The sequence below is a fragment of the Chrysemys picta genome, chromosome 4 (genome assembly GCF_011386835.1).
Source record: "Chrysemys picta bellii isolate R12L10 chromosome 4, ASM1138683v2, whole genome shotgun sequence".
In the NCBI taxonomy this organism is placed as follows: domain Eukaryota; kingdom Metazoa; phylum Chordata; order Testudines; family Emydidae; genus Chrysemys; species Chrysemys picta.
Genome location: NC_088794.1, coordinates 145,298,215 through 145,308,684, shown reverse-complemented (window position 1 = coordinate 145,308,684; position 10,470 = coordinate 145,298,215). Strand labels below are relative to the sequence as shown.

Sequence of the window (10,470 nt, the reverse complement as noted above, 5' to 3'; positions counted from 1 at the left end):
ATTCCCCTCTGAATTTTAGCGACTTGAAATACTGTTCTTATAACTTGTATAATAGAAAGCTATTAACGTGAAATATTTTTCTTTATGAAATTCAGCGTATGTGCAGAGTATTGTACTGTTTTGGTTAATGCTGCTCATTAAGTTGCTTCAATATAGTTTGTGTCAAGCCATTGATTTTAAGCATTCATCTGTCTTATTTCTTTGCAAGTTTATAACTGTAATAAACAGGGTATTTTTGGTATTAATAATTATATACTTCAAAGACTTTTTGTGAATTAAATTCTTTGGGATGTGAAAAGTTTAGTGCAAACTAGCCCTTACCTATAGGCCTGATCTGCAACCATTTACTACTGATTACAAATATCTGCGAGATCGGGCCCCTCAGGCCACAATCCTGTAATCAGATCCATGCAAACAGATCATTCTGCCCATGCAGAGTCCCAGTGACAATGCAATTGCAGGATCAGGGCCTATGGTAGTAGCGGTTTGTCTCATCCTCGCTCTGTGAATAGTACATCAAAGCCCATTGACATAACTAAAACTAATTCTCTTTTAAGATTTGCATAATAAAGGCTTGTCTTCCATGGTATGTAGACATACCTGCGTTTAAAAACATTCATTGCAGGTTGAAAGTTCTTCTTGTTGAATATTCATGTTGCAGTAGCAGCTAGAAGATACTTCCCACCTATCTAGGTCATGGGCATTCTACCATAACCACCCTGTCCGTCAAATATTGTTAGATAGGCATGTGGGTTTGGTTGAGAGATTCCATTACGGAAAAGTTTGCAACCCCCTGATCTAGATATTTATATTGCCCCATGGCTTCAGCGCACAAGTGCCTTTACCATAATATCTGACCCCCACTGTATAAACACCTGCTCTCTGCCCGATTCTAAGAAATTGGAATAAAATGCTCTCGTCCCAGGGTGTCTTGTCTTTTTTATTACAAATGTTGAGGTTGTTCTGGACATTTTTAAGTGGGAGTAAGACCAAACATTGAGTTTATCCAACTGTTTTCCATTATAGCAACTCAAAGCTATTAGCTGTGTATTTTACAACATTTTGCAGGGAGTAGCCCATTAGGCAAGCCAATCAGATTGTTGAGGAGAGGACAGGTTAACTGGCCTTAAGCACCAGTTAGTTACATGGGCACAAGGAGGTTGGGCATGCTGTGCGTAAGACTCTTCTCTTATCGCTCTTCATGTCATAAGCTATTGTCTCAAGTAGGGGCAATGCCTTTTGGGCATATGCTGTCCGTCGTGGTTTGTGTGTCTGCTTTTAAAATAGCTGTACTTTCCCTTTTGATGGCCAATAATGGAAATAACCTGAGCTGAGTGTTGTTTTAGGAACTGAATTTCCCTTGATTGGTGCCCGGAAGGTGAAATCCTGACCCCACTGACAAAATTCTCATTCACTGGGGCCAGGATTCCACCTGGAGTTCCTGTTGCTGTCAGTGGGTGTCTCTTGTGCATATTGAGGACATTAATCTGCCCCTTAGGTCCTACATTATGATTTACCCTCTGAGGCAATGGCTGAAGTTAATGTGTCACAGGTTGAAAACCACCATCACAGTATTTTTATTGGCAGTGTCAGCAGAGGCTAAGGTTTGAATATGTGTTGGGATTAAGCTACCTGTTCATCTCTAGAGACGAGACATGTTAGGGCAATGCTGAGAAATTTACAATGCCACCACCCTTATTTTTATCCGTTCTAAATAGAGGAGTTCATTGTCCAGTCCCATCTATCTATCACCGTTACACTAGTTCTACCTTCAACAAAAATAACAAATATTGTTGGGGGGTCTGCGGTTCTTGATTGAATACAAAGAAGTCCTTTCCACCCCTCTGATGACCAGCAGCCTTACAAAATAAAGAATTAGAGGATATGCGGAGGGCAGTGAGGAAACTCTGTAAGAGTTGGTTCATCTGTTTTGCGATGTTAACCTTTGCTGCTAGCAGTGTGCTCTGCCAGCATGAAGTGGTTCTTCCTTTAACCTTGCTGAATCAAGCATTGCATCAGGAAAGGGGGAAGGAATTCAGTACCATAGAGTCTCCTTTGGTGATCCTCTGTATTGTTGACCTGGCTGAAAATTGTTCTGTTGGTTGGACAAGTTTAAGGGTATTTAATGTAGACAATCAAGAAAACAAAACAAAAACTAAAAATAACCACCACCACTGGCACAACACCCCCCACAATTTGCATAGAATAACTAATAACAAATTGTGATGACAGATCGCTCAGACTAAATTTTAATTTCTGATTTCTCTAATTTATGGTAATTTTGTTTTTTTTTCAATGCTAAGTTATGCTATGGAAAACTTTTCATTTTAAAATCTGTAACTATAGTTAAAGTGACTACAAAAGTATCATTGTGCTGCTTTCATTTGTGCAATTTATATATCAAAAGATGTTTTTTTCTGAGTGTCAGCCCTGCAGATTCAACCTCAGATCTGAAACTCAAGCTGTGTTCTTTCTGCTTTTACTTCTTCCTGAGCAATAGATTCTGCAGTCAGAACTTAAGTGGCAATTCAACTGAAGATACTTGAGGAAGAATGCAGTCTAATTTAGTATTCCCTATAGTATCTGTTTTGGCTATTCAGTGCTAAGAGCTGTAGAAACTTGCTTTTTTCAGAAAGTAAGTGTGATTAGAAGATGCACGTAGCAGACACTCGAAAAGAGGAGCTGGTTTGGTATAATTACTATTATCGCTATAAGGAAAGAATTTCTAAACTGGTATTTCACTTTCTTTTGCTTTTAAAGTACTTATATTTTATTATTGAAATACATAACGTAGTTAAAATAAGCGTGAGCACTTTTGAGTTGCTTCCACTTTTACTAATCATTGGGAAAAGATTATAAACTTTTTTTAAAAGAAGCACTGAAGAGAAAGGTGGTGATTGAAAGAATGATGGTCCAAATATTTTAATTGAGGAGAGAAGCTTATTGTCTGTTGTTAATATATCCAGGCCTTCAGCTTGCATCTGTTAGAATTAGGGAACCTACATATGATACAGTCATCTGGACCTGTTGGGTCATTAGTGACCAGTGTCAGACAGGAAAATGCTGCAGTTATGTGGTGGCAAAAGTTTTGGCTTTGAAGCCTTTAGGTTCCACTTTGCCTCTCTCCTTATTTCCCCAGCCCTTCTCTGCTCTATGGAGGTGTGTTGCAGGTGCATGCCCTTGTTCCTTTGTGGTTGAAAGGAAAAACGAAAGAGGTAAATAGGAGAAAAAAGGCTAATAAATCTAGGGAGGTAAGCAAGGAACATTTCTTATAGAGAGCCACTTTAAACGCACATCTCTTGGGTCTGTCTGTCCTGTCTGTGCTACTTTGCATTAATTAGTCATAGAGTTTAAGGCCAGAAGGAACCATCAGGTCATCTAGTTTGGCCTGCTGTATATCACAAGCCACTAAACACCACCCAGCCACCCTTGTACCCAGCCCAACAACCAGAATTAAACCAAGTGTTAGAGCCCTCAGGAGACTAAACTGTTGTGCGCCACAAGGGGAGAACAGGAGGGACTAAGGTGCATCGATGGCAAGGAATTTGTCGAGTGTGATGCTCTAAACTTCTACCTCCAGCAGTCTTGCTCTCCCAAGTCTGTCTCTAGCTGATTGGCTGGGGAGCTGTTAGGTATTCATCCCTTTTGAAAATCAAGCCTTCATTGCCTCTATAAAATCCCTACGGGGTTTGCTTCGGTGTCATTTATTTCAAAGTATTGCTGATAAATGGGACACTAGTGCTTAGCGACTCAGATGGGAGTCCTTACCCTGGTCTTTGCCCTCATGTGTTTCTAGCCACGTATATACTGGGGCATGTTCTGAACTAAGAATCGTATCCATCTTAGAAGCTGCTAAGCATTTTAAGGCTTGTTTCAGCTTTTGGAAAAATCAAATCTATTCTAAATGAGGACTCATGAACTTTAGACTAGAAAGAAAAAGCTGTTTTTGTTTTTATTGCAGTAACAGCTAGGGACCCCAATCAAGGGTCAAGGCCCTATTGTGCTAGGCGCTCTTCAGATAAGGGGAAAAAGGACAGTATTCTGCTCCACCCTTCACAATCTAGGATAAGCCTCTAACATTTGGGTTTAACAGCCACTGCCCAAGTCTTATTCCATAAGCTAGAATAACGTGTTAGATTTTTTTGTCTACCTGGAAATGGGGAGTTGTTTAATCTAATGTAGGTTTTAATACAGCATTGAAGTTTCTTCCAAGGAAGGACCTATTGCTTAGAAAATTTGCCAGGTGTTTCTGCCCATTGTCCATGTGATGACATCCCGTGACTCAGGGTACGTCTACACTACCCGCCGGATTGGTGGGTAGTGATCAATCTATCGGCGATCGATTTATCGCATCTAGTGTAGACACGATAAATCAATCCCCAGTTGCTCTGCTGTCGACTTCTGCACTCCACCGCAGCGAGAAGCAGAAGTGGAGTCGACGGGCGAGCGGCGGCAGTCAACCCCGCGCCGTGAGGACGCAAGGTAAATCGACCTAAAATACGTTGACTTCAACTACGCTATTCTCGTAGCTGAAGGTGCGTATCTTAGGTTGATCCCCCCTCCCCTCCAGTGTAGACCAGGCCTTAGTTCTTCCAGACGGGCCTATCAGAATAGCAGGGTCAAAGTTCATAGAGCAAAGTTCAACTTTACATTCAACTCTAATGTAGGTTTTAACACAGCATTGAAGTTTCTCCCAAGGAAGGACCTATTGCTTATAAAATGAGAATAAATCGGTAAATAAATGTAATGGGAAATTTGTCTCAATCTTTGTTTTACATTCAGAAGTGTATAGCACAGGGTTACCTTATGGCTTGAATTCTCCGAAAACATTCCAGGGTGGTTTAGAAGGCTATTTCTTTGGAATCAGAAAGAAATGAGAATTTTAAAAAGATCCAGCTGAGAGTACGTAGAGTCGCTGTTTAGCAATGTGGCTGGATCACGACCTCCTGCTCTTACAACTTTTTCAACCCCACTGGGTTGCGGGGAGGTTGGGTGAGGACTAAGCGCCACCTTTGGTTTGTTTAATTTCTGTAATGTTCCCCTTTATCATTCCTCTTCCGCTCTGACTGCCACATCGCTTGAATATTTGGGGAGGAAAGCAAAATCAGTGAGTCCTCAGGGCCGAAACCTTTGCCAGGTGTTTCTGCCCATTGTCCATATGATGACATCCAGTGACTCAGTGCTTCCAGAGGGGCCTATCAGAATTGCAGGGTCAAAGTTCATAGAGAAAAGTTCAGCTTTAGTTAGTACCATTTCTGTGTCTCTGTCAAATGATTCCTGCAGTTGTATTATATTATTGGGGGTAGAATACCTTGATTATTAATTATCCTGAGTACTAAGAGAATTGCATTTTGTCTGTGAAGGATTTTAAATTGCTGTTCCACTGTAAAAAGTAATTATGTAAAATGGCACCTTTCTTTTGTTGTTGTTATCGTTTATTTTATTTTGTATTATAATAGCGTCTAGAGGCCCCAAATAGGTCCCCGTGGTGCTGGGTGCTTACACACATAGCAACTGACTACTGAAGATCCTAATCCTGCCAAGATCTCACTGTGGGCAGACCCTGTGCCCCTGTGTGGAACTCCAATGACATCAGTAGAGCTCTGCAAAGGTCTAGCCACATGGACCTCATTGCAGGACTGGGACCCAAATGTGCAAGACAGACAAAAGGTGTGAGAAAACTCCTTTTCTGCTGAACAGATCAGCTCTGTGTGTGTATCAGGTCATGTCTGCCGACTTCAGTGACAAAAAACAGTTTTTCTAGACTCTTTCTAGTGCATTATCAACGGCATCGTTTACAAAGCTACGCTGCTTTGCCGTCAGTTACACTTGTGCAAGACACTTGAAATCGCTGGAATTACACAGGTGTTACCTGGTGCATCGTCTGAAGAGAGTGCGTTACCTAGGTGTCCCTGAAAGCAGAATTTGGCCTGCAGAACCTGAACTTGTACAAGAAGGGAACCCATATTGAGTTTGCATGGATGGCAGTTAGAGACAGAGCACACCTGATATGGAAATAATTGTAAGACAATAAACATGGAAACCCATAGTGCCATGTTTGAGTTATTTTCAAAGTCGGAACCTCACCTTAAAATTGCTTTCACTACTTCGGTGATTTAGGTAAGGGTGCAGTGGTTAATCTTGTAGGTGTGATGGCATTTGGCCTAAAATACATATATATCTTCCCTTGAGATTCAACTACTGTGCACCGGGGACTTCTCTACATATTCAAAATAGATATTTTCTTCCTAGTTTATAAGAGACAAGTAAAAAAGTAGTTACCACAGTGACTGGCCTGGGTACTGTTACCACAGTAGTACAGGCCTGGGTGTGTGAGAATTTTATACAAAGACCTATATATCAGCATCATTGAATCATAGAATCATAGAATATCAGGGTTGGAAGGGACCTCAGGAGGTCATCTAGTCCAACCCCCTGCTCAAAGCAGGACCAATCCCCAACTAAATCATCCCAGCCAGGGCTTTGTCATGCCTGACCTTAAAAACCTCTAAGGAAGGAGATTCCACCACCTCCCTAGGTAACGCATTCCAGTGCTTCACCACCCTCCTAGTGAAAAAGTTTTTCCTAATATCCAACCTAAACCTCCCCAACTGCAACTTGAGACCATTACTCCTTGTTCTGTCATCAGGTACCACTGAGAACAGTCTAGATCCATCCTCTTTGGAACCCCCTTTCAGGTAGTTGAAAGCAGCTATCAAATCCCCCCTCATTCTTCTCTTCTGCAGACTAAACAATCCCAGTTCCCTCAGCCTCTCCTTATAAGTCATGTGTTCCAGCCCCCTAATCATTTTTGTTGCCCTCCGCTGGACTCTTTCCAATTTTTCCACATCCTTCTTGTAGTGTGGGGCCCAAAACTGGACACAGTACTCCAGATGAGGCCTCACTAATGTCGAATAGAGGGGAATGATCATGTCCCTCGATCTGCTGGCAATGCCCCTACTTATACAGCCCAAAATGCCGTTAGCCTTCTTGGCAACAAGGGGACACTGTTGGCTCATATCCAGCTTCTCGTCCACTGTAACCCCTAGGTCCTTTTCTGCAGAACTGCTTCCTAGCCACTCGGTCCCTAGTCCATAGCAGTGCATGGGATTCTTCCGTCCTAAGTGCAGAACTCTGCATCAAATAAACAGTTCAGATAGCTTGTGCTGCACCTCCTGACTACGTGAGATAGACTCAGCCAATCAAAGAACCTGAACAAACACCATATGCAATAAACTATATGGCCAGTTCCAACCAACTCAACTTGAAATCTACACTGAATTTTCTGTGGCCATGAGGACAATAAGTAAATGTATTCAAATTCATCTACCTATTTTCCAGTTAGTATGGACTCACCTTTTTTTTTCTTCAAGAACACCTTTGATCTGAGTGGGAGCGTATTTAGAAGTGTCTTGCACATAGGAAGTTCAGCAGCTACTACCGCTGGTTCCCGTCACTAAAATGGTTATAGTGATACCGACCTTCCTTCATGAAGTGCTTTGAGATCTAGATAAAAAGTGCTATATCAGAGCTGAGCGTTGGAATATTTTAAATCTGTAATTTTAAAAAGGGCCAATGTTAAGCGTCCATCTCCGTGAACGTTCACTGGGATTTGGGTGCCATAACTCTCTCAGGCCTCTGACACTCTCAACCTAATGTGATAAAAATGTTTCTGCACTGCAGAGTTGGTGAAATACAGTTCCAAAATGCCTATGTAAGAAGCATGCATTCACTCCAAGGAGACGTGATTGCTATGCCCGCATTTGTCAGTTGTGACTGGGTAACCTTGCCCAATAGGGTCATGAATGGGTGAGTGCATTTAGCTAGCCATCAGGGTTATTTCAGGACGTTTGTGGTTTCCATGCCACTATCAAGGTGGGATTTTAAAATCTTATTTCTGTGTTTTAGATCAATGATTCTCAACCAGGGAAATGAGTACCCAAGGGTACGTAGAGGTCTTCTGTGGGATACATCAACACATCTGAATATTTGCCTAGTTTTACAACAGGCTACATAAAAAGCACTATCAAAGTCAGTACAAACTAAAATGTCATACAGACAATGTCTTGTTTATATTGCTCTCTATGTTACACACTGAAATGTAAGTGCAATATTTATATTCCCATTTATTTTATTATTATACACCTCTACCTCGATATAACGCGACCCGATATAACACGAATTTGGATATAATGCAGTAAAGCAGTGCTCCGGGGGGGGGCGGGGCTGCATGCTCTGGCAGATCAAAGCAAGTTCAATATAACGTGGTTTCACCTATAACGTGGTAAGATTTTTTGGCTCCTGAGGACAGCATTATATCGAGGTAGAGGTATATATGGTAAAAATGAGAAAGTCGGCAATTTTTCAGTAATAGTGTGTGGTGACACTTGTATTTTGATGTCTGATTTTGTAAGCAAGTAGTTTTTAAGTCAGGTGAAACTTGGGGGCACACAGGACAAACCAGACTCCTGAAAGGGGTACAGTAGTCTGGAAAGGTTCAGAGCCGCTGTTTTAGAATATCCCCTTTGAAGCTTGATGCCCAAATCTGTAGTGCTGAGATTGTAAGCATGGCCCATAGTGGGGCTCTCTGGTGCAGCTGCGATACGCACAATAAAAGTGTTACTAGTTGGCCCTTAAATGATTTTGAGTATTAAACACAAAAAGCCCTAAATTTGACACTTACAATAAATATTTTGTATCAATTAGGCAGCATGTAAAATCTTCAGGAGTGCAAATACTGTCAGTGAAGTTTGATCTAATTGTCGGGAGCCCAGCAAAATGCCAGCAGGGATTATGCAAGCTTCAGCCAGTTGTGCCAGTGTATGTCGGTACTGTGGTGTAAAACAACTGGCTGCCGTTCCTGTTCTCTGCCTCTCTCAGCAGCCATGCCAGTTTGCATGGTAATGTTGTGATGGGGATATTGGGTCAGATCAAATTCCCATTCCCCTGTGAGCAAAGCAAGGATTTGAATTCAGTCTCCAAGGGGGAGGGAAAGGCTGGTGCTTCGTCCCATTGAGCCAGCTCTCTCCCATTCCCACCAAATGTTAACAGTTGTTCCAATTGCAGACATTTCAAGCCTGATCCATTGAAAGCAGTGGCAAAGATCCCGTTGATTGCAACAGTTCAGGATCAAGGCCTTGTGGTACTATACCTGCAAATTGAAATTACGGTAGTGTCTGCTTTTATTTGCCTACGAATTTCAGGAATCAATTTACTAGACACGTTCATGAAAGTATCTTCTCTCGGGGTTGGGGGGGATGCCCCCTTCAGGAGCACGTTTTATGATTAAATCTATTTTGGGACAAAATCTGGATTTTTTTCAAGTTTGTTTAACTGTGGAGTCCTGTGGTCTGGCAGAGAAGAGAAGGGGGCAATTGTTAAATGAAACAAACAGATCTGGACCTTTCTGTGTTTAGATTTTGGATTCCACGCTGAAGGAAGGAGCTGTGAGGGCCCTTGTTTATTTAAAACCCAATAAAAAAGTTACACAGTGAGTTAAAGCAACAGTAGTGCTTTTCTTTCTCGCCCCTCCAACCAATCAGCAATGAGTAGATGATAATACCGAGCTCTTACAACACTTTTTATCCATGGGTCTGAAAGCACTTTACAAAGGAGGTGACTATCGTTATTCCCATTTTACTGATGGGGAAACGGAGGCACGGGGTGGTGGTGGTGACGTGACTTGCCCAAGGTCACCCACCAAATCAGTGGCAGAGTCAAGAATAGAGCCCAGGTCTTCTGAGTCCCTGTGCAGTGCTCTAGTCACTAGATCACACTGTCTTCCATCTTTTATTGATCCAGTATGGCTTAAAGCTTCCACCCCAATTGCCTGGGGTTTGGGCTCCTTCAGACCAGGGGAGGGAGAGCATCTCAGAGGAAAGGAGCCTGTGTAGAGAATGTTCTGCCAACTGCTCCCTCTCTTTTATATGGGAGAGGGTGTGCCTAGGGTGTGCGCCCACACTCATCTCAATGTTACTATTTTTGAATACATATTTTGGAAGCAAACATTGCAACAATGCATTTCACAGTCATTAACAACTGAAACATTGAGGTTGAATAACCAATGACATGATTCAAGCCATGTCAGTATCAGAGGATACAATAGATACTTAACAACAGTGTATAGTTGGTGAAATCTCTTTCTTTTATTAACTTATCAAATGTCCAAGTCCCCATCTCAAGGGACATGCAGAGCGTTTAAAAAACAAACTATAAATGGAAGCGGTGGAGAGATGACTATCCCCCAAATAAACTAACAGCTGTCCTTTCCGACAGAATCCTGAGCAGCGAGATGAGCATTGCACCATGCTCTGAAAGGCAATACACTTCGGCTAAGTCAAACCAGCTCGGAAAGTGAATTTCCCCTACATCTTAAGGACTGTTAGCTTGAGTGCCTCACCCGACGACATTTCATCATCACTGAGTCAGAGGCAAGGTCTCCCAGATAGCCATATTCTGAATCGTTCAGGA

The 10,470-nt window shown here is 42.0% G+C and overlaps 1 protein-coding gene across 8 annotated transcripts in view; it reads left to right on the top strand.

The window, feature by feature from the left end:
- Window positions 1–10,470, top strand: part of TMEM260 (transmembrane protein 260) — a 51,081-nt gene that overhangs the window by 16,082 nt on the left and 24,529 nt on the right. The gene's annotated exons all lie outside the window — the stretch shown is intronic.